Here is a 6,633-nt window from a genome sequence, read left to right as displayed (position 1 = left end):
GTGTCAAAGTAAACGGGAGTATCTTGAATATTTTATTTGATCCCCTCTATGGAACTAGGGGATCAGTTCTGACAATCTGGCCGAATGTCAGGTGAGAGAATATAAGCCCTACTGACATTCGTATTCCTCTGACACCTATTGTCGGTTTATCCGGTATGAAAGATGATCATGATTATCTTCATCTGTGACCACACACACACACAACCGCGTTCGCGAGAAACTAGGTTATTCCCAAAACGGGGGCATCTATAGGGGCCACAGTTAAGCCTAACAAAAGCACTACTAGAAAAAAATCCAGCCTAAATCCATTAATTGAACTAACGCATTTTAATAATGAGTAATGGAACGCGTCACCTATTCACTTCGGTAGCATCTTTGTGAACAACAATATTTTTTCGCATTTTACCAAACAGGACACAAATTGACTGATGGTGATCCAACTCATCGTGAATTAAAGGCCCAAATTCAGTTCTTTATATTTTCCAGCGTTTAACTTTCCAACCAGTTTTTTCTAATGCCTAGTTGTGTTTTTGGGTCCAAGGTTTTTATTCACATCACACTTCGGTGCTACGGACTACAATGAAGGTATATACATGTGAATGCTTTCCTAATTTGCAGCCTTCGTTCTAGTCAGCAATAGATGCACTTTTTGATATATGCCACCTTCAAATGTTTAAGCATGGTGACCAGTGAGGATTTGTATGCCCGTAAGCAACAGCCTCCTAGATTCCCAGCGTCAAGAAGATTTACGTAATTTGATCGATGCGAATCAGTTGACGAGGCCAAAGATGAGAGCAACATTTCCAGCTCTGTACTGATTAGTTCGTGTTTGTTTTATTCGCATAATTTGACTGCTTCTGGATCAGCTGAACAAGATCACATGTACTTTTACGACTAAATTGAGGCGAACTGGTGCAGCACATTCAGTTGCCTGAGAACATCATAAACGAAAGATTCAGCTGAGTTCCATGTGAGCCTCTCGAAAAAAAAACAAATTAGTTTGCAAATGAGTGTATATTCGCCAGGATCAAATGTACTTTTACGACTGAACTGCCAGTTGATAGTTTGGCTATGTGGTAGCTATTCTTCTCCCCACTCCCCCATTACAGTTCATATGGTGACTCTCGGTTCTTCCAGTAACCTGGTTAGGCAAATTTCGCGTTGACAGCCCTCAGTTCCGTCAAGGTTACCACCTCTATCTCGCGTCAGTTAAGCCTGATGAGGTCCGATCCGAATGTGGTTACGGAAGTCAATGTGTGCCAACTGGTCATTGAATCTACTGCTGGTGAAGTGATGCCAATGATTCAACAAAGTCTTTTGTTTATATTTCGTGGATGGCATCTACCATTTCGAAAAGTGATTGTGAGCATAGCAAGATCACGCTGTTACATAGCGCGGTATAGGAATGAAATACAGACTTTATTTTCTTAAATCAGTGGTCTCGTTTGTACATGCCTGTTACTGTGGGTAATTCTTGTGCGACTCAAACCTGTGGTGCGCACTGGCTAAGTTCAACTTTGCTTGAGGGGCAGACGTGTTCGTTTTTTATGCCCAAAATGACGTGTGTTTGGAAAAACTGATTAAAAGGAGAGATTACGCTCCATCGAGATAGTAAGAAGTAGCAAATAATGGAAGTGAGAACAAAATTATGTCATTTTAGGGGCCCGAAGATGACCAGTCACCTGAGTTATACCAGGGGTGCTTTTGAACACTCAGCTATGGCCTCCAGTTTGCTTATCGTTTCGGAGAATCAAAGGCCCAAGGTGAAATATAAACGGAGCTTTGTAGTGCACTTTGGAAGGTCGTCGTATGAATGCTACGTTGTCGCTACAGAAGCAGACACCAAACCAACTCAAACGTGATGCAGCTACTTCCCCATGGGGGAATATTTCGCTTCGTGATTTAGACGGTCACTTCTTGAGTTTGGTCCACATATTCCCCCTGTGGTTTACAAAGTACACTGAAATGAACGAATCCCTTTGGAGAATTTGATTTATGCCAGATTGGGCAAAGTATCGTCTAATATTTTTCTGTAAACTTTGAGAGGATAACAAAAGTTATAAGGTGCTGATTTTGTGAGATTTACTTGAACCGTTTGAGAGGATCGCACTCCTTAAACCATTCGTGATGTAAGCTATCCGAGCATTGCCTTGCTGTGTATAACTAACAAGCTACCTCATGTACTAGTACACTGATAATGGTACTTTAGGACGTAGGTAAAACTTTCATTCACTGGCGGCCCTTTCGGTCTTCACTCTCATTGGTAATTACAAAGCCATCATCTCAGCTCCCACCAGCAACAAAATATTAGTGCACTGAGACTGGTGAACAGTAGCGAATGTATCGAATTGAACTGCTCGACGTCTGGATAGCCGAGGGTGGTCTTTATCAGTGGTTTCGTTGAGAATAGATTTGCAGTGCTTTCGCTTGCGTCATGGGTCAGCACACAGCGCTCTCGCTGCCTCTCAATTTGGTTCGAATGAGCTTCAACATGAATACAACCTGTAAATGTCCATCATCACTCAACACACTATTTTTAAGCAGTGAGAACTGAACAAAAAACTTCATCCGATTTTAGTACCATGCGTTCACGTTTTCGGCACAGGGATGAAATTCGGTCCCCCTTGGTCTGGCTGAAGGTATGCTCATATTTTTTCCGGACACATCTAAGATCGCAATTTTGGGGTTTTGTGGGATAGGTATTTTGTTCATAGACAAACCACTCTCGTTTGAACGGCCGTGTTCCTGTTCTGGCGTAATTATTCCAGTGAGTCCACACCAAAGGGAAGCAGTGAACTCGAGTTTCACTCTTATTAGAGCTCATCAGCAGGGCCAATGGCCGTGCCGGGATTTGAACCCCGGACATCCGACATGCGAGGCGAGCGTGTAACCACTACTCCACCAACACAGGTTGGATGCATCTGAATTATCACGTCTGAACTATGAACGTCTAAGTTCGTTTGGTATATGGCCTCTCAAGTTCTCCAGTTGCGTTGTTATTAACCTTTCGGATTTGCAGGATCTTCGATGAAACCAGCGTAAGATTTGAAGGGGTATCCCACTTTCACAGAACGAATTCGCTTGTCGAGGCACTCTCGCTTTCCGCCAATCTCTACCCACAGTATCCACCTGTCAGAAAACGGTATTTTAGTAAGTGGTCTTTCCAAGCGGGGCAAATTAATTATGGATGCACCCAGCACTCTTTTAAATTTTTAGATGGTTGCCAAAATAACCGACTTGAATCGATTGAGATCGGCTTGAACTACTTCCTAGATGAGAACTGAGACACCTGGTGAACAGATGTCTCAATGCTATAAAATAGATTTTCTGTCTTCTTTCTCCCTTAAAGATAGTTATTTCCCTTTAAAAACGTGCTTTTGACGCAAGACTTTCACTGCATTGTAATGGTTATACACAAGTGAGACGCCTGTCACTCTATAGGTCATCAAAATTTGGTTAGGCGACGCTTATGCCAGGTGTACATCCCCCATAAGCAATGTACCAATTAGTTTCGACAGCCAGCTGCTATTGCGACAAGCGGGTAACAATCAGCGTCGACAACAAGCAGCTTCTCCTTTGCCCCCAGAAACATGATAGTTTCAGTCGAACGAAAACACTTTGTCTCCACCTGTCATGAGAATGTTGTAACTTTACATCTGCAATGAAAATGCCGACTCCGTGCAAAAGTCTTCTGAACTGGTGAGTCACAAAACTTTTCGACGTTAACGACGACTCCTCAAAGAACATTTAAGGCGGCCATCCATGCCCACTAATAGTGTCACAAATGTAAACCCACGAAGCGTGTTTTGTGACCTCGAATCCGTACAGCAACGTTACAAAACAGAGGACACAAATTGGAAACAAGAGGAAATGACGGACAGGCTGGTAGTTGCAGCTTCCTTTCACTAGTTCTGCAGGAGAACACAGTATCACTGGGACAGATTTTGACGCAAATTGGCAGACCGCGGTTAGAAAACGGGGTTTTAAAACTTGTTTAACGATCTTTCAGTTGTGATACAACAGCAGAGTTAACATGAACGGGATTTAATAAGCAAGTGAGACTAATTGAATTGCTAAGTAGTCTGAGGGTAAACCCCTACATTCTTCTGAGGTAGGAGTCTGAAATCAGTAAGGTGTTTCACCTAGTCGACCGGCATTCTCGCATTTATGAAAGCAATGATGCCACCGTCCTTAGAATAAGGACGGATCACAAAAGATCGACTACAAAAACCGTGCACTCCCATTTTCCAACAGCTGACCGTGGAGGCTGTGGACGCATCACTCAATACGGTTGAAATGATTTCAAACCAAAGAATCTCGTGATGCTCAAAAGGCATCTATGGAGTCGTAGTAAGAATCAGATAGTAGTGCCATGCCCCTACACATTCGGGTTAGTCCAACCCAATAGGAACGTCAAAAATTTGTACAGTGTTAGCACACAACTTGATTCTGATCACGCCATGGTGTGTGCATGCCTGACAGTCCGTCTCCCCAAACCCTCATGAACCAGCAAGAAGCGTGCTATTCTACCATGCTCAAAGAACTACCATAGGTCATTAAACCAATACCGTACAGACAGTGAGCAGTTGAATGAAGCATGGTGAAATGTGAGAGCAGCTATGCTAGGGCGTTCAGTGCTACCTGTCTGGCTTTTCTGATAAAATCAAATGACCACTGGATATCGTTTGAAATGCTAGTCCCTACTGATGCCAAGAAATCTACATCAGCAAACGATGAGCACGACGGCGCACGCAGATCCCTCAAACGCCAAGTAATAAGAGCCTAAGGAAAGACCGCAATCTATGGCGGAGATCGAAAGCCCATGAGATGGAGAAGGCTTTTGCTAGCGGAAACCCTGTACCTACTGATAAGGCCGGCCCGATGAACGCACTGCTAAGCGAAACGGTCGGTGAAAATGGGGGCCTGTTATTCCACTGCCAAGTGCGCCACCGGAAAAGATGGACCGAACACTTCAAAGAACAGTTTAGCTGACCTGAGACACAACCTGTGGTAATGGTGCATACGGCTAAATGGAATTTGAAACTTAATCGCCCGTCATAAGAAGAACCACAGTACGAAATATTCGTATCCGGGGCCGGACGGCCCATATCCGGCTCGCTTCAAGGATGGCGGTGAGTTCTTGGTGACTTATCTTACGAAGCACACCGGTACGATGTGGAGTGAAGAGAAGATGCATGCATAATGGGGCAACATGGCAGTTATTCCAGTCTTGAAACGGTGCGCGGACACTATGTAAAAACTACCGTGACATCAACCTGGTGGCTGTGGTATCGAATGTGCTCTCCGGTCTTTCGAGTGTTGACTGAACACAAGGAGAGACAGAACGGTGAAAACCAAGCTGGGTTCCGTCCTTCAAGAAGGCAATGATCACATTTGCACATTTTCTGAAGCAGTGATACTGCTCCAGCGACAGTAATTGCAATTTGCACCTTTGACTCTGTTGTCTGTCAGCACTGTGGCGATGTTTATGGAGCAAAGGTGTCCTCCGAAAATTCTTGCCTTTTATTAGTGCGTTGTACGCCAACTCCCGCGGACGTGTGAAGGTCTATGGGGAGCTCTCAACTGATTATGTCACATTGAGTGGTGTCAGGCAGGGCTGTCTTCTTTCATCTTCCCTTTTCAACTTTGTCATCGACGCGTTTATGGAAAACTCGCTATCAACCTCTAATACTTGTGCGGCCGAAAGGATCCCGAAGAGGTGGGGGCGCTCTCAGATATAGTGTACATAGATGACATAGGTCCTCTTGAATCCGAAGCAGTCGCAATGCAATCAGTATCAAATAATCAATATATTTTTACCCCAAGGTTTGGAATGCAATTCACACATGCAAAGTTTAAAGTGCTCCTGCATGACCTGGCGGGCCCGAACCCTAACCTAATGCTTGCGGACGAGCCGAATGAATTAGTAGACAAATCTGTCTACTTCGACAGCTATATCACATCGGATTGTCTAGATATAGACAATATTAACATTCGGGTTGGGTAGGCCAGAACAGTTTTGCTGATGTACATCACCCCTGGCACAGGCGTGAAATCATTTAATTCTTCAAGGGTGGAGTTTACAGTAATGCCGTGCACTGTGCATGGGTCGTAAACCTGGCCGCTGTGCGCTCGGGACGGTAAAACACCCTCAGTGACTGACCATCGATGTCTTTGGAGAATTGTCCGAATCTGGTGGGAACAGCGGATCAGTAGTGTGGCTTACGGGAAAAATGATTTGCCCACGAGAGATGAACTGATTACACACGTGGGCGGTATGTTGAAAGTAAAACTTGTCATTATTCGATCTCGCCTCTTAGAATAGGTCTAGATAGATTGAGCATACTAGTTTGAATGTCCAGGTAACCATCCAAATAGTTCTCATTTTCTGTTAAGAGGACATTAATAAAGCGTGACTGCACTTCAGGAGAGCATAACACTCCGAGAGATTTGTAAGGTACTACTCATAAGGTTGCTGAAAATCCATCGACAGCCCACGACCGGTTTCGCCCTTCTTGGGGCTCATCAGGTAGGCGCAGTCCCCGGGTTTCCATCAACCTTATGTTCTACTTGAAACCAAATTGCACGAAATTAGCGAACATACACTCATCTGCAAACTAATTTGGTTCTTTC

This window comes from Opisthorchis viverrini, assembly GCF_000715545.1.
Source record: "Opisthorchis viverrini unplaced genomic scaffold opera_v5_37, whole genome shotgun sequence".
In the NCBI taxonomy this organism is placed as follows: domain Eukaryota; kingdom Metazoa; phylum Platyhelminthes; class Trematoda; order Opisthorchiida; family Opisthorchiidae; genus Opisthorchis; species Opisthorchis viverrini.
Note: the sequence above shows the minus strand (reverse complement) of the source record.